This window comes from Hippichthys cyanospilos, chromosome 22, assembly GCF_059441005.1.
Source record: "Hippichthys cyanospilos isolate Australia breed blue-spotted pipefish chromosome 22, RoL_Hcya_1.0, whole genome shotgun sequence".
In the NCBI taxonomy this organism is placed as follows: Eukaryota; Metazoa; Chordata; class Actinopteri; order Syngnathiformes; family Syngnathidae; genus Hippichthys; species Hippichthys cyanospilos.
Genome location: NC_142390.1, coordinates 1,706,256 through 1,729,364, shown reverse-complemented (window position 1 = coordinate 1,729,364; position 23,109 = coordinate 1,706,256). Strand labels below are relative to the sequence as shown.

Sequence of the window (23,109 nt, the reverse complement as noted above, 5' to 3'; positions counted from 1 at the left end):
AAAGATCATCTTTCAAATTTGAGCATGATACAGTATGATGCGTGATGGTCATCTACAAAAATTGCGAGTTTTTCTTTCTTAAAACTCCAATTCATAATTCCATGTATATTAAGGAAAAATAAACATTTCCCTAGACTCACAGAAAGCACATCCAAGTTGTTCTATTCAATTACATTTCCTTTTGGGAGTGTCCTTTTCCTTGCAAGAGGAGAAAATTGTGTTTTCTTCTGAAGAACCAGCAGATGCCGTCTTGACCATGCCTTCAAATCCAAATATTATTCCGCTCATAGTCCCGGCGAGCTCGCGAAAACTCACCATGTTGTCTTAACCCTGCCCGGAATACCTCCCTACCTAATTAAACGTGTGTTTTCTTGTACGAGAGGCATGTGGGAACACCGGGAGAGGCAAGACAGTTGGGATTATGATTGATTTGTTTATTTATTGTTCACAGTTCTTTCTTTGGGTTTCGTTTCAAGGCCTTGCAAGCATAGACTTGCTTATTCGGTGGTGATGATGGTTACAAATATTGTGGGTCATCGCGCCCCGATTGCATGACATCCGGCTGTGGAACAGGCTGATCCAAACAACAGAAATGGGCCAAAGATCCACAATTCGTGGAAATGGCGCTTTGGCTGCAAGGCCGGATCGAGAAAGATGGTTAAGATCGAGCAATAAATGCTCTCGCTGTTGCTCTGCAAACGATATTGTGCACAAATCAAGTTTTTGCAATCTGCCGACATGCAACAAGTGTGAAAAGTGTGTGCAGAAATGCAAAGTTTACAGTACTCATAAGGCTTATATTGGTCTGCTGATTTGGGTCTTTGATTTTGCAATTAAGCACATTACATTAAAACATGTCAAATTCCTTCTTAATCTGCAATATTACTTTGTGAAAACATGGTAAATGATAACAACGCATACAATGAAGGTCTGTTGTTCGATCGCTCCACTTTTTTTATGACTTGATTATCGTTCCTGTCCTTTAAACCCGGAAGTGGGCGCATAGACCATAAAAAACATTCAAATTTAAATAACACGTAGTTTGTTTGCAAAAGCAGGAAAACTATAGAGACATTTTTAACTCGCTAAACAATAACTAGCATTAGTTCTAAACCGAAAAATAATCAATGGTGTGTGTGTTAGATGCTGCAGAGCTTTGTTGTGACACCCCGCTGTTTTTCACTGAAACAGCTGTGCGTGCGTGTCAGCTCGTCTCAACTGAGGCGGCCTGCCTAGCAACTTGCCTCCCATTGGTCAACTTTGCGCCCGCCTCCGACCAATAGCGTAAGAGCCACAATGCGGAAGTGAACCGCTGACAAAAACCACAACAAAGTGAGGAGGAAGAGGGGGAAGAGCCCAACCTCAAAACTATGGGCAAGTTTTCACTATACTACGGGCCAAAAGTTAAAAGAGTGTTCTTTTGTTTGTCGTTTCTGCAACAACAAATGCAAAAATGCCAAACAACTTTGCAGAGCACATACGAAGTCATTTGGCATTATGATCCAAACAATTGAACTCACTTGTCCCAAATATTTTCGAGTTCTTTAAAAATTAAACTCGACGATCATGCAATCGGTGACATTTTCAAACGTCAAATGAAAAAAAAAGCAAAGTTTACTGGACCTTTGGATACTTAAATAAAATAAAAGCCATCTGAACTCATTTCACAGTTTTTTTTATGGCCATTGTTAGTGTTTAACAAAGGTGATGGCTTTATTAGCTACAAGCTTTTCGGCTTGGCAAGCTGAGACGTGCCACAAACTGAACCTGCATTTCCAACAGCTTGGAGTGGGCTTTTGTGGGATTTGAGTCTCTTCTCAGGGGGATCATGAATGTTTGTTTTTACTGTGGGCCATGACGCACGTGCAAGCTCGCCTGGGAGGCAAGAACAAAAAAAAAAAGTTGCAGGAAATCTCCCCTGTTAGGCCAAATTTTGTCGACTGTGTTCATGTTACACGTTGCTAGACTCATTTAATCTGTAATCTCTCCACAGTATTCATCGGAACTGCAGTTACAGCTTCTCCTAAAAGCGACATGACCTGGATCGAGCAAAGGTAAAGAATTGTGTGTTGTTGTAAACTAACGCTGACCAGCTCTTTTGCTAATCAGAGCAAATCCCAGAAATTGTGACATGATGGGAATCATCTCAGGCAGCGATGTCAGGGGGTTGCCATTTTGGTTTTCATCTTGCAAAATAGTCACACTGTAATCCCCTAAATATAAAACACACTTTTGTCCCCCAGAAAAGTATGGTTGCGTCCTATAAATGGTAACTTGAAAGATTTGAGTATTTTTTACTTGACATTATTTAAGATTGATCCATCAGCCACATAAGCCAATTTTGATGCAAAGACGCACATTTTTATATCGCCCGTGTTCTTACTTTACAATAATGACCCTAACGGGACAAGCTAGAGGGCGGAAGTCAGTTTGCTGTTAGCCGCCAGTGCGTGTTGCAGCTAACAGCATCTCGGGTTAGCTGGCACTCAATTCCTTGCTGTGTAACAAAATAAATAAATAAATGGGAATGAAAACCAGCAATAATCATGATGATGGCCATAATGACAATAATGATCACACACCTGCTTGGTACATGGTGACCTGGCACAAATGCAAGTTTCATAAGTAACCCAAATAACCAGGAGTTCAACTTTACATAGACTAATGATCTGCTCACTATTGACACATTCCACTCTGGCAAACATTAATGCCATTAAAATCTTCCTTGGTGCTGTAATGATAACATTTGCATGTAGGTCAACTAAACATGCTGAAATCTCGTTGTCATTAAGGGACTTTGGTGAGATATTACTTGGCATGCGAGCAGATTTGAAAATGTCTTACATAAGAAGTGCTGCTATTCCTCGCCTGTGGCAAATCATGATGTTTTTCTTCTCACATGAAAGCAAAAGTCAAGTGAACACCAAAGATGTACAATATTTGACCTTGGATTTGCAAGTGAGCAATTTGAAAATTTGTTAAATCGTGAAATTGAGGTTTTGCACAAATGGCAGAATGATAGTTTATGATGTGTTTACAGTAGTTGCAAACAACTTGATTCATAAACGTTAAATTCAACTTTATAACTTTGGTCAACAGGTCAATATGTTTTCAGACCAGTGTAAAGCATTTTTGGGTAAAAAAAAAAAAACAACAAAATAACTTAAATCGTCATCAATGTCTGACTTATTAGAACCTTTCAAACATAATTTGTATTGGTGCACAATAAATAATCAACATTTTTTTTAATCAAAATGAAATAATTATTAATAAATATGTCTTTAAATTACCATTCATAGGACATTTTTATGGCCTTCGTGTTGGCAAAAATGTGTGTCCTATATTTGGGGTATTACAGTATTCATTCATTTATTTATTAATCATTTAGCGTCTGAGACCATAGCCAAATGTGAGAAATGAGCTTCATGGTACTCTCACTGCATTGCCCAGACAATCTGATCTTAATCCATAGTCCAGTCCTGGATTATCATGTCTGCTTCCACCTCCACTTTTTTTTTTTTTTGCGTCAGGGAAATCAGATGGGATTAAAGGGATTCTGAGAAGGAAAAAATGCACAACATGAATTCCAATTTCTGTTTCCCTGACAACAATGATTACAGATGTCATTACCGGATTATTCTACATAGGATCAAAACAGAACATTTAAGCCTGGAAGAGGATGCCACGCCGCCTGTTTTTTTTTTTTTTTTTTTCTATAACCTTTGGTCACGTTGAACTTTGCAAATGCGGTTTCGGATGAAGTGGATCCAAGCAGATGGTTCCGGGACTCTTTTGTGAAGCGCCCTAGCAGAACTCCCATTAGCCTCATGATCTCATTTTTCTTCCGTCCCGTGCTCTGCTAAAAATGTGCTGAAATGCAAAATGGACTGTTCTGTTTTTTCACAGGGGGGCCTCAAGGACTTTCCCAACGGTCATCTGACTCATGGAGGTCAGCATGGTTCTGAAATGAACAACTTTAGCAGGTAACTCAAGCACATGTAAACAAAAGATCCTTTCGCACTTGCTATCCGAGCCGTCTTTTTCACGCAGTGTTCTGTGTGAAAGGTACCCTGACATAGACCTGAAAATTTTCCTTGACCGCCTGAGGCATTTCCTATCTAGAAAAAAATGTCAGCCAACAACATAAATATTAAGGAAGGGATGACGACAAGATCTAGCGAGATGAAAACTGCAAGAGATTTCTCAAGGTAAGTAAATAAAACAAAGTAAGTCCTCATTTACTCAAACTTGGGTCCTGTTAGAATGTCATTTTTTTTTTCATATTAGACATGATTGCCTTTTTTGGGATCAATTTGAACATAGTCTCACAAACGGGTAAAATGTCCCACAAATGCACTCCAAAACTCAGTTCTGCGTTTTCTGACCTAACTTCATTCTCCTTCTTAATGTATCGGTCTCTGTGATTCAAAATGTCAAAATCCTTGTGAAAGTGGACCATCATCACGTAATGGCTTAGATTTTGATCAAGCTAAGCTGTCATCTCTGGTTGCTAGGTGACTAATTCATCATGAAAAATAAAACAGCCTCAAGAACAGGGATATTTGCATATGCAAAATAAAGAGCCGGGGCGCGTATACAATCGGCTGTTGGTAAAGGGAATTTTGAGAGAATGAAACTTATGTTATGGCTGTGATTTGACACAATAGTTTATTATGACATAACTCAATCAAGTAACACCTCAACGAAATGTCATTTTTGTATTCACATGTGTATATGAAAGGCATGTGACTGATTTAACTGGACGTATTTCGTCCTATTGTTATGTACAGCGAGGCCATCTGCTTTTCTGCTTCTCTCCATACATCCATATCTTGCGCATTGTTTTGGGAGTACCGCACTGGTCCTGAAGATGCCTTGTTTGTCAAACGTGAGCCCTCCTTTGCATAATCCTCCGCGCCACCGTTTCGTAACCACGTTTCTCTCGGACATTTTCTTCTTTGCTTCCCACACAGCTGATGGAGTTCAATAACATTAGTAGAGATTTGTAATCTCAAACGTATTCAACGGATCTTAAGAGCGTGTAAATAATTGGCCCTTCTGGATATATTTGCATGGATTGAACCTCGAGGGTACGGGAATGTAGTGTACAAAAAAACGTATTGGGTTATTTTGGCCTTGGATGAAAAACCTCAAAAAGATACACCACCATCCAGGGGCTTTTTTTTTTTTTTTCCCTCAACATAGAAGAATTTTATAGTATGAACTGACCCGATATTTTTAAAACTCTTTTTGAGCCGTTGATTCACATCTTTTCGGTTCTATTTCATAGTTGTTCCAAAAAATTGAAACCTCGAACAGATACAACACACATTTGCTTGCTGGTGGCTAGCAAAACAAAACAAAAACAACAACAGATAAGCCGCACTGGACTACAAGCCGCAGGGCTCAAATCATGAGAAAAAAGTCGCGGCTTATAGTCCGAAAAATACGGTAATTTTAATGCAGTTAGTGTTGTTTGGTGGTTCAGCATAGACCTACCTCAGTAATTAAAGCCACAAATCAGATGCTAATCAGTAATTCAATACAAACGCTCCAAAAAATACATGGACGAAAATGCAATCATCGCTTTTATTTTGAAGTTTGCTTTCTTAGCTTTATTGGCCTCGTAGCTAGATTTTTATTGCCGTCACGTCACGTTGACCTGTTTCGCCGTCTGCTACTTGTTGCGGACAGTTCTTGTTACATTCCAATACTTTGCAAATCACCCATCTTGAGCCACTGTCAATCGTACGTCATATGAGAATACAGTATGTAAATTGAGACGAATGTACCGCAGCACAAGAAATTCCCAAGTCGTGCCAGGTTTATTTCAATGCGAAAAAATGCCAAGTACACGACAAAAAAAGCTGGATCAAGCTCATTCAGCGACACTGCCAAGCGGCGAGACTGCATGATGCGCGCTGAAAACCTTCGGCCATCACAGAGTAGGATTTCTGTTGCCATGACATCTGGAATTCGCCAAAAGATCTCGCCGGCTTTTATTGTATGACGTGCCTGCGCATCGTATAACACCACATACCACATTGTCAGGTAGATCACTCCATCTTCCTTCTGGCATTGGAAATCAATGTGCCGCTCTGTGTTAATGACATAATGGATTTTTTTGAGGTGGCGACAGACGCAGAATGAACAACTATTGCGGTTTGCCCTATCTAGGATCTGTTAAAGAAATCTAAATAATTCATTGCAGTTCATAAGACTGCTAAAACTCTGACAGTTTCATCAAAAATCTTTGTTGGAGGAGTGTGGTAGATGCAAAGCCGGTGATGTAGTTCTTCAGCTCGAATGACTGCTTTTTAAGGATCTTGATCACAATTGAAGGTGTTTTTATTCATTGCATTAAAGAGCATTAAATTAAATGTGCCGATACGTGCAGAAACCCCATTTAAATCTCACATATCCACTAAGGTGCTTTCATGTACCCTCAAGAGGACTTGTACCCCATTTTGAGAACTGCTGCTCTACACTGCTTAGACTTTGAGTTGTTTATCTCCCAGCAGGTTTCGTCATAGGGATTAGCGGCAAAGTGGTATAAACAAATTGAGCTAAGTAGGTGCAAACTCCCTAAATTCGTTTTGTCAGGCATATAACACCTTGGGACTTCAAAAATAAAACAAAACAGAGAAGAGGGACTATAGCTTGCAAATTTTTGTTTTGACTGTAAGACTTTTTCTTTTTTTTTTTAACATGAATATGAAAACATACAGCAAGTAGTGACCTACTTATCTAACTACCAACTTACGCAACGACTCAATGACTGTTCGTTCGACTACCTTCATACTTACCGCTCAACCATCTTTTCTATTGTCAAGCTTCCTATTTTGTCATAATATCCTCCCCTTGGTTGAAATCCTAGTGCTTCTTCCCATTCTCACTGTCCCCGCCCCTATACGTTCCCGTATCCTCTCACCTACTGTCAAAAAGCGTCAGGGTCTAGAGGTTCATTTGCACCTCTGTAGAAGCATCCACTGAACCGTTGCCTGGGTCATTGGCTTTGACCTTCACAGAACCGAGATACTATGGCAACAGAGATTTGTCGCTGGTCATATTAATGGAAAATGCAGCAAACCGTGTGGCAGAGCCGGTAGAAATACAGCATGTATTAAGTACAATAATGACATTAATTTCCAGATACTTGAGTATTAAATCGATACAAAAGTACCTAATGGAATGTCTTGTCATTGTTTCCATACAACTATTTACTCAAATTGCCAATGATAAAGCGTCTAGGCTAATATACTCTGTTTCCTTTTGCTCGTAACTGAACTTTCACACATCAAACGACAGACCGTTCTTTGTTCTCGCGCAGCTGTAAAGTCTGCACAGCGGTTAGAACAAACAAACAAAATGAAACATCCTTTTGTTTGCTCTTCCTGGAAAATTGCTTAATAAATGTGACAATAATGGTGTGCTGGATCAACACCAGCTCCCATCAATGAACAATTGAAGCTGTTATATCACATTTGAGGTCGGTGGAGCATTGCCTCAAGGTGAGGGTCACCATAGAAACGCTGGATGGCCTTTTTGCCTCAGCCGGCCCTTGAATGAGGAAATCCTGTTTAAACCAGACAACAATCTGTTTCTTTCTGCCCTCAAGGTTGTTTTAACAGGTTAGCGAGTTTACTTAGTGTACTGTGCATACTGTGTATGGTTAGCTTACAAAATAAATCAATCTGAAATTCTGCACCAATTTCTGATCCGAAAAATGAATAAATAGTCAAATAAACTTTCACAGTGGACTCCTGCGTGCCCCTGTTCGGTAATTATGAGGCGCAAACCCAAAGTGACAAGCATATACTTGGCCGCGCATAAACCATTAGCGGCACATACAGAAAATATGAAGCCGTCCTCATGCCGCATCCAGAAATATACTCATGCGTGACAATAAAATTAGCGTAAACACGCAACGCCGCCTCGCTCATATTGCACGCGGGGTGACAAGCGCACGGATTGCCCCATTTTTCTGCATAATGATGCTCCCCGGGCCCCCAAATAGAACATTTTCCATTGTTTCTAGCATCCATCGCACATGCAAATAATTGGCATGTCAGTATAGAAACATGTTTGTTCTGCGAATTTTCACAGTTCACCAGCGTTGAGCTTTGAGCAAAAGGGAGGAATGTGAATCTAAGTTTGTTTAGCAATCGCCCCATGGTGCCCTACATCTGTCAGCTTGTTAGGAAGACCAAAAGCGAACTCGCCAAAGCGGGAGACCAAGGGTGTGTCTGCATAATAACAAATTTCTCCCTGGTACGAGTGGGGGTGAGGCTGGAGGACTACAGTGTGTGTGTGTGTTTTTGTGCGTGCGTGTGTTTGTCTGGTCCAGTGGATGCAGTCTGCAGGGGGTCTGTTCCTTTTCGTCAACAACTCGTCTCCAGCCGCCAATCGGATACTTACCACCCATGACAGTAACCTTGTAGAAACGCACACATATACGGACACATTTCGCTGCCATGTGAAGTGCAAGCGGACACACAGCAGACACGATTATGGCGCTCTGACCTCATTTCTTCTCATGTTTGTATGCATCCATTGGGGGAGGCTGAAGACAGACATGCATTAGCGGTAGTGCTGAGTCTGTGGTCCCCCACGGCCAACGTAATGGCATACACTGAAATCATCGAGTAGTTGGGGGGGGGCACCACCCGTGGAGACAATGTAGCTTGAATGCTCCGACCTGTGGTTGACATTTGTCCTCGTTTCGTCCTTGTTTTTCCCCGCTGGAAGGAAGCCCTAGTGAAAATCACTGTTGATCTTGCCCATGTCTGGCCTGGTGACTGAGGGAAGGCATTCCTAGATGTACCCTGGAATGAGTGTGCCTTTGGCAAAGTCCGTTTATGACAGTAATTATTCTGAAATTGGACCAATAATGATTTATATATACTGTATCTATAAAATGGTCCGCCGTTTTAGAACGAGTAACGCCAATCAGTAGCAGACTAGCATCTGTGTGCCTCTTGGACGCCGACCAATACTAGACAAGTATCTTAGGAGTTGTGACGCCGACCAATAGCAAACCAGCATATTAATGAGGTAAGCGGTGACGCATGTACACACATATGAGCGCGGTCCACGTCGTAAGGTAAAAAAAAATGTAAGGCAGGGAGGTCGTAAACCGGGGGTCCGCTGTACATATAAATTTAAACATTTACTTGTATCGTGCAAATTGTAGACATTTTCACCACGAATGTAGCGGAAAGACTGCCAATGTTTTAACCAGATGAATTTCACATCATTTCGATGGGGACGGAGTCCACCAACCGTATATGTTTGGTGTCCATCGGGCTGGCTGCTATGGAAACTAAAAGACGTTTGAAGGTCGCTTCGCTTCAAGGAGGCGCTAATACATGCATGCAGCAGGCTTTAGGGAGGCCCACCTGGAGCTGAAATGAGGCAAACCGGGGGAGACGATAAGGGGCTATTGGAGGGGTGTGATGAAGCAGATGGATGCAATACGCTCACTCGCACAATATCCCAGGAGGCGCAGGCTGTTTTCCCGGATTCAGTTGTAAAAAGACAATCCCGTATTTAGCCCCACTGAGCCCACACCTCCAATGTGGCTCTGTCTGGACTTCATTTGAATAGTCTCAACTCAGTCTGTTAAATCCCTTAACCTAGGAAGTAAATATATTCTACATCCATGCCTGAAATAAAATCAACAGTCCACTTAGAGTTGAATATAAAGCAACAGTATTCCTCTTGAGTCCCTTCGGTACTTGCATCAACCATCACAATGAACTCGCAAGCGACAGAAAGGCACAATGGCGGACATTTACATTGGCAAGTACCCTTTATGAAGACATATAGCTCTGCGCGGGTGCCTGAAAGGTGTCCTACCTCCTCTAATATGCAGCGGAGCGGTGAATCAATCTATCTGCATCGAGTCGCCTACGAAATGTGATGTCAAATAAAACTGGATCTGACCCCGAGGTCTATTGTCCCGTCGCTGTTCTTACGCGCCCTTGACTCTGATTGATTCACTAAATCACGTTCACGGGCCCGATAGTTGAAACGGAGTGTTGAGCGGCGAGGAAATTAATTGGACAGAAAGTATGCATGTGAAAATGTCAGAATGCCATGAAAAGATGACTTTTCTACCAAAATGGACTAAGTTACAGTATATCAGTGTTTTTAAATGAAGATGACAGATGCTTCGTGTAAGTTCATTCAGTCATTTGAATAAATATTACTGGGACAGTTGTCAATATCTGTTGTTGGTTTTTGCTCAGGTCTTGTAAATGCAGTTTGAACCTTAAACGTTCATTGTCCCTTTTATTGTGCAATTTTTGCGACTTCAAACATTTCTGTTGGGACCCACAGGTAAAATGAGCACTGTGTGTGTGCGCGATTGTGTGTATATCTCAACTGTCGTTGGCGTTTCACCGTTTTTAGACCGCTTAATAATCTCTCATTTCCCTTCCATGGTGATGGCCAATTGTTTACTGCATATATATATATATATATATATATATATTTGACATTCTGGATAACACTCCTCTGTAAGGACGAGAGTATTTTGACAAAGAGGTGTCCTAATGGAAATAGGTCTCGAGAAGCTCTCTGCTTCATTGATTTCTTTCCAATGGGATTGGGTTTTTAACCCCACTAAGTGGACTTCTGGGGCTGGGAACGGCGGATTAAGCAGGCAGCGTGCTCATTTATTCTATGAAACTGATCGAAGCGAACAATGTTCAGCGGTATTAATCCCCAAAACACACGCAAGCTCTGACAGACAGTGGCAGTGGACAGAAGGGTGCTGGGATTAGATGTGCGGGGAGTCCTGGATCAGACAGACTCATCAGTAGATACGGATACTAGATTAAAACACAAATGCACATGCACACACACACACACACACACTACTTCATGCATGTTGACCTAGACCTTTTAAACTTGGGTAAGAATTGCATGGATGGATGGATGGATGGATTTAGTGACACAATTTTCCAGTATACCAGAAATTCATAATGTTGTAGTCAAAACAACACAAATACAGCCAAGCCCCTAGGGTCATGACAGTTGTTTTTTTCACAAAGCAGAGAAAATACCATAAAGAGGGGATGAAAAAACTCTGTATTCCACGTCGCAACATGAAAATAACATAAGCCAGGGACGCTGTAACACAGGGGTCTATTGTATTTGATCAAAAATCCCTTTAATCGTGGATAAGACTTTCTTAAAAAAAAAATGTGATCTTTGTTTTTTGGTCCCGCCTCTGGCCGCCGTTGATATTACATTTTCTATTAAGGATGGATGATGCGGCTTCATTTGAAAACAATCATCTTACCATACGATCAGAGACAGTGGCCACTTCATGAGAGGGAATAATGCAATCATCAGCCGTCTACCCCTTCAGGGCGAAAGGAGTCAAAATCAAGCTGCAAGTGTGATATCTTTCATTTCATGATGCGAAATTTCCGACACCTATTGTGTTTTTTTTTTTTTTTTTTTTTTTTTTTTTTATCACACCCAGTTCCTCCCTTCATTTTATTGCAACACGGCGAGAATCCCCAAAGGGAACAGAGCCTGTTTAAATTTGTCTCACTAAGTCTGAGCCACAGTGCATGTGTACGAAGCGTCAACTGACGCAACATGTAGAAATCACCGTCAAATACACGCTTTAGGTGACTGTGTGGTATCACTGCAGCAGCATTGAAAGCAATTAACACAGCTGCAGATCTATATATATATATATATATATATATATATATATATATATATATACAGCATATGTAAACAAAATATTTGTGGATCATTTTATATGACAGTTCAAGCAATGATTATGTCAATAAGGCATAGCAATTAAATTTATGTCTGCAGTTTGTCACTACAACATGACACACCACCATGTTTGGACAAAAAATGTATGTTGCAATGACTGTACAATACAGTTGACTGACTGACAGGGGGAGACAGACGGTAAAGCCCGTTGGGTTGTGTTACGCTGAGCACTCCGAGATCTGCGCAGAGATAAGGTTACATGGGGGGGGGCAAGTAGATGGCTGGGGGAGGGGCTGTTACTCCAAACTTGTGTACTATACTGCCCTGTGTTGTGCTTCTTTTGGAAGCTCACTTGAAAGTCTTTCTGTATTAGTGAAGCTAGTCTCCATATTTTCTTTCAATTTTCACTTCCTGGCCACACGGGTATGATTATACTCTCGTACTTGTGCTTTTGTTATTGTGGTCTTCCACAATGGGTAATATTGTGGATAAGGGTGAAGAAAGTGGGTGTCACAGCAAGAGGTGGCCTCAGGCAGGATAAGTGCAAACAAAAAGAGGTGTACCTTTTCTTGTTTTTGTGCTGAAATGTCAGAGCAAAAGCCTCCAAGATAGGATTCAGGTGGCACATCTATTCAAGGCTTAAAAGCCATGTGACTTCTCATTAGGGATGACGTCATTCCTTTGTGCTTGCTTGCCTCTGAGCCATTTCATTTCTGGCATTTTTGCACCTTGGTCCTCCCTCGGTTGTATGCAAAAATTGATGTGCATGTAATCCCACAGCTGCTTTCTCACCGCATTAGCGCACGGCAAGCAACGTGAGATTTATGAGAGAGCGGTGCAGTCGCACTGCCATGCAGTAATTAACGCTTGGAGAAGAATAAGAGAACATTTCGGGCACAACTTGCTTACCCGTCATACACACCATTAGGATCCATGTTACACAATGACTTGTGTGATGTTTATAAACACGTCGGTAAAACTGGCTTTGATCGATACACACTGCAGGCGTTCTTTGAGGTTGATGCAATGTAGTGACGCACAAACGCCACATGTACAGGATGAGCCCATGAATGACTTTGCTGATGATTGCCACCATGTGAGCTCTCAAGATCAAAATAGCCATGTCACTCAGTGATTTAGTATTTAAGTGTGAGAAAATGTAATTTACCGTCGACTGACAGCTTTTCTGTATCCTGGAATAAATGCCAGTAGCAAACAATGGTCCTAACTCACAAAGAAAACTTTTTAGACCAGCGTTTAAGCCTGTTTGTTTTTACGTTCTATACTGCAGATATCAGCGAATCTTAATGCTTTGTAAAGCTGTGACAAATATTACCACAGAGCAAATTTATTGAACATGAAGCAACTTGTTTCTAAATTTTATTTTAGTGATGCTTTGCAAAATCTTTTATGTATTTACTTTAAGTTTTTGCCACAGCCTGCCTGTCCAGAGAGCTCATTGTAACACACCAACCTGTCTGACTACATTCCGCTCCATCAGTCCAATCACCACCAGGTGATTATATAGCCCACCTTTTTCTGTCTCCGCTAGTTTGTCTCTTGTCCAACCCCGATTGTGGCAGTCTTATATGGATGTTCGTTGTCGTTCATCCATTTAAAAAAATTGTATTTATTTTTTTTAATCCAAAAAGGCTTTGCACTTGTAAGGGTGTACTTGGCTGAAAACAAAAATCACAGAGGGTACATCATTGAAAAAAACATTAAGAATCCCTGTCTTAGATCAAAGTCATCTATCATAACAAACAAAATTTTACCTCATAACCGCCTGAGTGTGCTCCGACCATTGTACAGTCTGAGCCGTAGGAAGTGGGTCATCTCTCCACGGGACAGCACAATAACAGAAATACATAAATATAACACACAATGGTCCCGCTGTCTGCCCGCGCAAATACTGTACGTATAATTACACAGCCGGCGGTCAGTACACGCTTTTCCTCGGCTGGGGACTGAACATCCTTCGATCACATTGTTAATTTTTATCAAACGCAGGGATTAGGAGAGAAATGGTTTGTGAACTATGAGGTTGCGATTGGGGGGGTTGGAAGACTGAGCTGTTGTCTCATCTTTTGTCCTTGTGGCGATGTCTGCATCGCATTTCAAACAAATATGGGGGGCGCTGCTTGACCTAGCCATTGGCTATAAGCTGTTTGTGTCGTCTCGGTCATTCAATATGGCACTATAGAGAAAGAAAAAAGAATCAAGCATTCTCCTATTTGTCTTTGGAAATACGCTTGAAGGCAGTCCTACCCTGCCCAGTATTTCGCCGAGTCCTGTCCTGTCCACCCGGGTGTCTCTTTGTGACATGTTCTGGCTTTTTATTCTTAATATTGAGTGGACGCTGGTCGTCCTTCTGGTGACTTCAGAAAGACACAGAGGTGTCCCGCCAGGCGGCTGCATGCCCTTTTACACCCTCACAGGGTCAAGCGTGGCTTGAAAGGCTCCCCTAGGTGGCACTTGGGATGAAAGGGAGAGACAAATCAAAACAGTTAACATTATTTATCATCGTTATTTATAATTTGAGTGGCCTAAATTCTCTGTTTGTCTTGTAACTGGTTGACACCATTCAACACACTTCCCCTATTATAATGTACCATCAGGACAATACAAGCTGATGTGCGTGAATTAGCCTTTTGGGACAGTAGGCCAGTGGGCTCTGGAAGGATGGTGGGGATTATACTGGGAACAAAGAAAAAACCCAAACAGGAAAAAAAAAAAAAAAACAGATTATTTTGAGGAACACGTGTTGCTTCAGGCCCTATTTCTGGCTGAGGATCTTTGCCCACCCTGCCCCCCGCTTTTCTAGCTCAGCACCCCCTATTCTCTTCAGCTAACACACAAAGGGGCGCTTGGCAGTGCACGAGCCAAACAAGTGTGTGTCTTGTTGCCGACGGTTACGCATAAGGACCAGGGCTTGACTAGTGAGGACCCTTTGGAGAACTTCTACTGGGGTATCTATGGTGATGAAAGTGAAAGAACATTTCTTCACATTGGGGAAGGGGTGCATGTTTGGGGTGCGGCATGGAGGGGTATTTTTCCAATGCAAAATGTGAGGCAGGTGTTCCTTTTTAGTCTTTTTTTTTTTTTACTTGTTTTTGTTCTCCTGAGAACAGAAGAAGCCTTTAGAATCTTTGCATCTTTCCATTCGTTTGCTAATTGATGCATTCACTTGATAGTGTTGCTGCTCTTTTTTTTTTTTAATTATTTTTAAATTACTGCATTTCTCCAAGTCAACCCCCCTTTGGTGAAATACAGTCAGTCATTTGTGCACTGATTCCTGATTTAAATGGACAAAATGTTCCCCTCACACAGCATCTGTTTTAGGCGCAAAATAATACAAAGATGTGCCGTGAACACAACAAATCCATTACCAAGTGCCCAGTGTCCGCACAGGAGGAGGACATCTAATCTGTCGCCCATTAGAGCTGGTAAATATAGTAAGTGATGTTCCCATTCGGCAAGGTGATGCAATCATCATCTGCACAGGCTACACCGGTCCAACACATTTTTGGATGAGTTGGAATAGAAGCACTTAAAACCACGTGTGTGATTAGATCAACTTTATAGTGGTACCTCTTGGTGTATTTCATTCAGCGACTTCAAATAAGGCATGCATTTTGCGAAAGAGTCACTATAAGCCAACTTAGCAATCGCTTCTTTCATGTTCCACTTAGTGTGCTCTTAATTCAAAAAGAAACATCTAATTATAGCCCCTGAGACCTGAAACTTTCTCAGATCCCCTGAAGTTCCTTCACCCACCACCTAAAGGTGCTCATACCCAAATTTGAGAAATAGCTCTCAGCTGTTTGCACTTTTTTTCCCCCAGCACCCTCTGATTGGTCATGCTGTTACCAAGCAGACTTCTCCCTCTGTTAGTTCAATAAAACACATGCAAATTTCCATGACCTTCTTGATGAACTGACCTTTTTCATCATCCCATTGCTTCACTGCTTCAGCTGTCCGCCACGCTACTACGTTTTTCGAAATGTGCACGTAATAACAGATAATTACGGCGGAGATTAGGAGGCAAGGTGATGGTGGAAGAAATCAGCGGGCGGAAATGAAGCAGCAGATCATGGTGGTGTGCTGTGATTGAGAGGGATGGCTTGGCGAGCACAAGGCCGCCATGGTATTGGATTTGTTATCAAATTTGTGGCACAAAATGACTTTCGAGTTTTGATTAATATCCATTTCATCCTTGTTTAGATTTTGAAATCTGTTGCCTTACTTTTCAGCTAAACAGAAGTTTAGAAAATAATAATCGCACGCCTCCTCATAACAAACCGGGTAAATTTCCCCCCGAAAGGTCGCTGCAAATTATTTAGTAAAAAACAGCATTATAAAATAAAATGCCGCTTTAGCTATGCTGGCCTCCTTAGCAAGCAATTGTAGACACAAAATGCATTTTGAGAAATTTCAAAATTATTTTTTTTCATATATTAAACTAAATAAATAATAAGGTAGGCAATAAAACAAAAACACACCACAAAATTCACTATCAACAGCGGCCAGAGGTGGCGCCAAAAAACAAAGATGACGGCGAAAAAGGTACAAATCTGTAACTGTTGAAAGACACCACTGCCTTAAGTGAATAAGTTGCAGACTCCCTATTTTTCCTTGTGAATTTGTTGCTCCACTGTCATCGTTGACATATATACAACTTCTTTTGCGCCATTAAGCCCTACAAAGAACGCCATAAAACTGGTACCGCAAACTCTCAGCGAGTGTCGTCTGACGTCACTCAGATGCTAAGTATTGACATACGCCATTGATCTTTACTACAGCAATCTTCCCTTGATCCTTGAAATACAATGAGGGCTTTCAATCGAGGAGCTCAATATCCTGTGTGGAGAAAAGATCGGTAAGCACGTTCCAAAAAGGACGTAGAGGTTCAGTGACGAGCTATGACATGGAAAATTCTTGAAAAGAAAATGGTAGTTGGGATCAAATGTTCAGCCGTGGTTTGCAGTAAAATGGATTAAACATCTACGATACGTCACTCAGTCATTAAACATTTTGTGGGTGTGGCCAAAGATTTTTCCTCAGGAAGCTAATAAACTGAGGCATAGGCTACACCAGGGGTCCCCAAACTTTTTTTTTTTTCAATCTAAAGGGCATAATACTCTTCTCTTCCCAGATAGGTTGGAACAAAAAGTGTGTCGATCGCAGAAGTGTCTTAACATGAATGTTTATTGGTTTCCAGAATGCCACACATAACCGCATTGATCCCCCAGGAAATTGAATTGCTCAACTCGTTCAATGCCAGGGACGTATTTTCACATCTTTTCAAGAGTCCAGTCATTCAATCCCAGAAGTACCGATTTAACACTTAAACATCTGGAAATTGATGTCCTCATCGAAAATGATACATAGTAATCAATGTAATCGTTAGTAACACACATATATAGCACATATTATAAATATCTTTCCGCAGTACTAGATGGTTAATTGACAATGCAAGCTACCTTATTGAAAGTGGCTCGTTGTGTACGGAAAAGTTGCTAGTAGCCCCTAGAATCTGTAGATAGTTGTGTAATCACCCACTGGGATTCCATTTCATCTTATCGCTAACCATTCCTATACCCACTGCCGTTTTTTTCAAAAGCAGAACAATGGAAACAAAGCTCGTATAAGTTTATTTCTAAATCCATAAGTCCCATTTTGTAGAAATGACCTTTAAAGTCATATACGTCCCAGTTGACTACACTAATCACCTGCTAATGACCGCAGGGGTACTACTTCTGGACCCATGTCATCAATGAAAATAGAGTGAAGTGCACAAGGGCGTGACACAGACCAGCACCTGTCAGCTGTCTTTTCAAGGGGTACTTGGCGGGGGGTTTCAGGGTGTACATTTCCACAAGGTGATACAGGATACAGATGTTGCATCACATTTTCCCTGTCGGGTTCCCAGCACTAGCACCGTGTACAGACTTACATCATCCGGATACGCTACGTACTGGAATTCTAGGATTTGGATTTGCCGGGGTGAATGGAAACATTTGGACATTTAGAGATTATTTGGTGATTTAGAGCAGTGGTTCTCAAATATGGGTACCAGCAAACCTTTTGGGGGATATTGACCCGGTTCACGTGAATTTACTACCTAACTGCTTGAAATACAGTCTTTGTCGATTCACATGAGCAGATTGCTAGCATTAGCTTTTTGAAAGTACAGTGTGTTCAATCCCAGGTTATCAGGTCGTATTAGTGAATGTAAGGCCTCGGTTTAGCAATCAGTGGGTATTCATGTGGAAGTGTGTGCGGGTGTGTGCGAACAAACACCCTGATCTGACTGGTTTCCTGTCTCCTTTTTAGCTCGTCCTCAAAGAGCCACTCTGACTTTGACGAGGCAATTTCCCCGAATGCACCTTTGCATTCACACACAAATGGAGTTTTACTGCTAATAGGTGTCACTCACAGCAGTTCTTCATCGTAAATGTTTACCTCCGCCAAGCATTTTTGTTTTGTTTTTGTTCCAGGCTATTTTGGGAAGCACTTGGACACAGGCCAAGGGAATGTTATTCATTGTTTATTTTTCACATTAACCCCTGGGGGAAATTTTGACCCAACTCAGGCTTTGTGATGTTTTGGTTTATTGGGTTATTAATTTTAGCCCTTGTTCGGCTTATTTACTACCATTCAAAATTGGAAATATTGTAAATTTTGGACATATTGAAAGTTTTTTTTTTATTTGCATGAATCCTTTCAATGGCAACTCGTGAACTGGGTGCAATAGAAATTTGTGTGTTGACATTCCAAAACCACCGGGTGGCGCTAGGCGGCCAACTTGACATATGCAAGCCTTTCAATGACTTCGATGATTGGCTTAGCCTGGACTCCCATAATTCAAAAGTCTTAAAAAGTTGTCACACTCTAATTATGACATAGTAAATATTCCTATTTCAATGTCATAAATATATAAAAACAGCGTAGTTTCTTTTGCTATTATCATATTTTTACAATTATCTCATTGGATCAGTGCTTTTCAAATAGTGAGGCGGGCCCCCCTGGGGGGTGCGAGGTAATACCAGGAGGGGCGCGGATGACCTCAGGGAAAAGGCTTTGTTTTTGTCAAGTAAAGTGTAATTGCAATAAAATAAAAATTGTCATCATAGTTTCAGGCACTTAGATGCATGTGGTTATTTTTTTCAGTTTTAGACTAAGATGTAACCAGTATAAACGCTGTAAAAAATAATTAACAGTTGTTGAAAGTTGATTTCTATAGCTGTTTTTCTTTTATTTAGGTTAAAAAGGATACAGATACAGATAATAATCTTATTTATAGTGTCTCTAGTGCGGAGGAAGCACAAAGTTTTCTCTTTCCTGGGGGGGCTTGGCAAAATATAATTGATTACACTGCATTTGATGGATGACTGGCAGTCAAAGGATGAAGCTTCGTGGCTCTTTGGTTTCCTGATACTGTACATTCCCCCTCTTCTTTTACCAGATCGTCATACATTAAGGACAAAGAGGGAGCGACTTTTTGTTGCCGAGGAGCACGCAGCCATAAATGCGACAAACTTTTGACGCAAAGTTGGCACAGGAGTGAGAATGTAAGAAAGTTTGGCATACATAGGGAGATAAAGAAGGCCTGAAGGGAGGGGTCTGTTGACATGCACTTTGGGTGTCTATGCCTCATTGTCTGCTCCATCTGTCTGGCTTTATCTCCTCTTACCACCCCCCTCAAGTCGCTACTGCCTCAACCTTCCCCCCGAGTTAGCTCACACCCTCCATTGTCGCTTGGTCAGTCACTCCCTTGCGGTCTGGCAGATGACCAGGATGCTTCCACCCTCAGCAACTGGTGGCTTTGTTTGCGCAGACTCGTCTAGAATGCGAGCATCTGCTAGCTGAAGAGACACGGCGCAAATTAGCGTCGGGATTCACGTTGTGCTCGCTTGGTGAAAACACCGCAAAGAGTGGCAGCCTAACACTGTGAACCTTGACGATATTTGGCAACAAAACGTGTTAAACTTCTGATTTGCCTTCTGCTTTGATAAGGATATAGCAAAACATTAAGCTGTTGGGTTTCGTTTGCACAACAAATATGACACTTAACGTACTTTCACTGAAAAACTAGACTACTCTTGGAAACCGGTGTTTTATTTCAATTTTATGATTTGTACTCAATTAATTATAAGTAGCATTTGATGTTTAAGTGTCTTGACTAGTTGACCTGACAGAAGGTCATAGCGTCTTATGTTGACATTTCCAACATAGTTAAGAATGTTTGTTTTGAGGCTATTTTGGCCCCAAGTGTTATGGATGAGTTTCTAGCGTGCCGCAGCTTTCGTTTCTCGCCGCTAGTGCCAACACCCATGGATAAATGCAGAAATACGCCAACCACGGCAGAGCAAGTAAACATCATCAACACACAAATTTTCACAGTCGAGCAAAGAGTCAAAGCACTGCGACATTCCCGACCATCGGAACAACTTTTGCACCCCACCGAGAGGCTCTTTTTCGAGAGGTCAGCACTTTAACTGGCTCCTCACAGAAATGCTCTTATGTTTTTTTTTCCCCGGTTCATGGTTGCGAATCATTGAGAAGCCAAATCTCTTGTCTGCAGTGTGGGGGTTAAAAAATATGGGAAAAGCTGGAGGGAGATTAGAAAACGGTTGCAGATGTTCCCCATATGAGAGGTCTTACGACGTTGCATCAATTTTACTTACTCCGCTTACTCTTAATCATGTACTTTCATCTTGTTCACACTGGGAACTATTTGTTTAGCCGTCGTCGTGTTACGCTTCTTCCGTGAGTGCAGGCACGTACAGAAAACATTTGTCTCCGTAGCGATGTGTACAAGTCGTAATTTACCTCGCCTCCCACTCTTTTGTCTGTTTTATGTGCGCTTCCACCCTGTCGACCCAAGTAGGCCAATCGCGCACAGGAATGCACGGCATGGGTGGAACACACTGCCAGAAGTGGGTGGAGGTGTTGTGGCACAAATATCCCCCTTGCATACACCCCCTGAACCACCAACAGCTGCATAAAAGTTTGGCTCTTGCTCACTGACGCATTGTCAAATTGAAAAAACAACATTTGTGAACTATCCTTTGGAGGTGGTTCTCAAAATGGGGTCCGCAACATGACTACAGGGGTCAATTTGTCACTGTGTGTGTGTACACACACACATATATATATATATATATATATATATATATATATATATATATATATATATATATATATATATATAATTGACTTTTATTTTCAAGTTAAGAGCAAATTAATTGGGAAATGAAGCAACTTGGTGTTAAATTCCATTGTATCCCTTTATTTTGTCAATTGTTACACAGATGTCATTAGTACAAGCCACACTTTGACATATACAGACGATATTTCAACAATATTCCATGAGTAAACTTGAAGATCAAGCCTCCCATTTAGCTACTATGAGGCTGCTATGTTTGTTTTTGACTGATGTGTAATGAGTAACATATTAGCACCAAGGCAAAATGAGTTAGCCATGGTTAGTTATTAAGCTGCTGATTTATGTAGGTCGTTCTGTTATCTGTATCTGATTTCCGCAGCTGGAATATCTCCTGGGGACAAAACAAGGATTTGGGAATGTGTTGTTGTTGGGATTAAACAATTGATTCCAACTATGACTGTCATAATCGAATCTTTATCGAATTGATTCTCAAAATAAAATAAGATAATATTTTGTAAAATAATCCTTTCTGATTATTCCATTGAATTTTAAAAAAATACATCTTTTTTAAATAATCTACTTAAGTTGACATGAGTGGATGTAGCTATTCATTATTAGTATCTTCCATAACATATTCATTTTTAGATCCTAGCAAAATAACTGGGAAAATAACACTAACTACCGTTCATGCATTTTTTATGTCACATGGGCATTACTCATGTAATAGTGCCCTTAAAGGGACAGTGTGTAAGAACTAGACCCCCTTTCACTAAAAAGAAATTAATTAAATCATTATAAATTTCAGAAACTTGCAAATAAATGTGTTCTTAATGACCAACAGTATAGCATTTCTCCAGAGACGGCCATGTTTGGTATAGTTACGGACAATGGTAAATGCAGCACCTGCAGAACGTCCTGCTGTCCTTAAAGAAAAACAGTCTAAATCTTACACGCTATCCCTTTAAAGTAAAAAAACTGAAAAACAACTTTACATAAATGATCAATCTAGGAAAATAAACTTGGCAAATAACAACATTAAAACAAATTAACAACAGATTAAATGATTTTTCCGGCAGATATTTTATAGCCGACCGATTTTTAGCCAACTTTCCCGACTAGGTCGACCTTTTTTCTCAACCCTAATTCCATCCATTAAGCACTATGTACTAAAAGCTCATGTGTGTTGATTTGCGTATACTGTATGTGCCTGTTTGCATGCTTGTGTACGTAAGTTTAACAGCGGCACAGTGTGTTCTCGACCCCTTTACACCTATGTGTTTTCATTAACGTGTATCTGTTGCAGACTGGTACGTCTCAACTGTGGGTGTTTTGATAGTGTTTGACAGTGTGTGTGTGTGTGTGTGTGTGTGTGTGTGTGTATTCATTGTGGGGAGTATGAGGCCGAGATCTTCCTGTCAGCTATTTTCTTTTTTCTCTGCACTTTTTTTTTCAATGCGCTTCCTCTAGGCTTTCAAACACGTCTGGTCTTTGCAAATCCCCGTTCCTACCTCATTTTGCCCCCCATTGTGCCAGCGACTCTTGCCTCCGCGTCACATCTTCGCACTCGACACAAACAGGAAACAGCTGAGAAGCTGCGTTCCTCTCGCCTCTTTCCTGCAAAGCGAACAAGCCGTGAGAGAAACGGCGCAGATCGCCACATTGGTTAGCGGACCAATTTGCTCTTGCCCCATTGGGTTATTTTCCCCTGTCAACTGACAGCCGCTGACGCAAACAACGTCTACACACCGTAAAGTTCACGTTATTGATTGTGAGGTTCTTTTGAAATGGAAGACTCCAACTAAATAAATCCACAGCCGGGCGTGTGTGTGTGGCCGAGGGCCTCTCGCTGAACCTCAAGGCCGGGGCTATATTTAGGTGGCTGTTTTGCTCTACGGGTGCTGGAGAGCCTTCTGATTGGGAGAGTCTGTCCGCAGGAATATGTTGCCGGCATGTCTGACCGCCAACTTGCAGACCATATGTGGGAAAAGCCAAACGGATGTCGGCGTGGTTAGTGCTACGGCTTATCATTAGCACACTGGGCACGTTGGTTGGTGTACAATAGCAAACGCGGGACTGAAAATTTTGTTTGAAGATATTTTGGTTAGTATCGGAGCTTGGTGTTGGAGACGACACAATAAACCGACAGTAATATCAACAACAACAAGAAACAAAGCTATCCGTGACGTTTAAATTGG

General features: G+C 41.3%; 1 long non-coding RNA gene across 2 annotated transcripts in view; it reads left to right on the top strand.

Moving 5' to 3' along the window:
* The first annotated feature begins 1,294 nt into the window (after positions 1-1,294).
* LOC148405360 (uncharacterized) overlaps positions 1,295-23,109 on the top strand; it is a 51,912-nt gene continuing 30,097 nt past the window's right edge. For both annotated transcript variants that reach the window (XR_015864218.1, XR_015864219.1), the window contains exons 1-4: positions 1,295-1,374; positions 1,994-2,054; positions 3,907-3,983; positions 4,066-4,208. This is a non-coding gene — a long non-coding RNA (uncharacterized LOC148405360). The remainder of the gene's footprint in view (positions 1,375-1,993; positions 2,055-3,906; positions 3,984-4,065; positions 4,209-23,109) is intronic.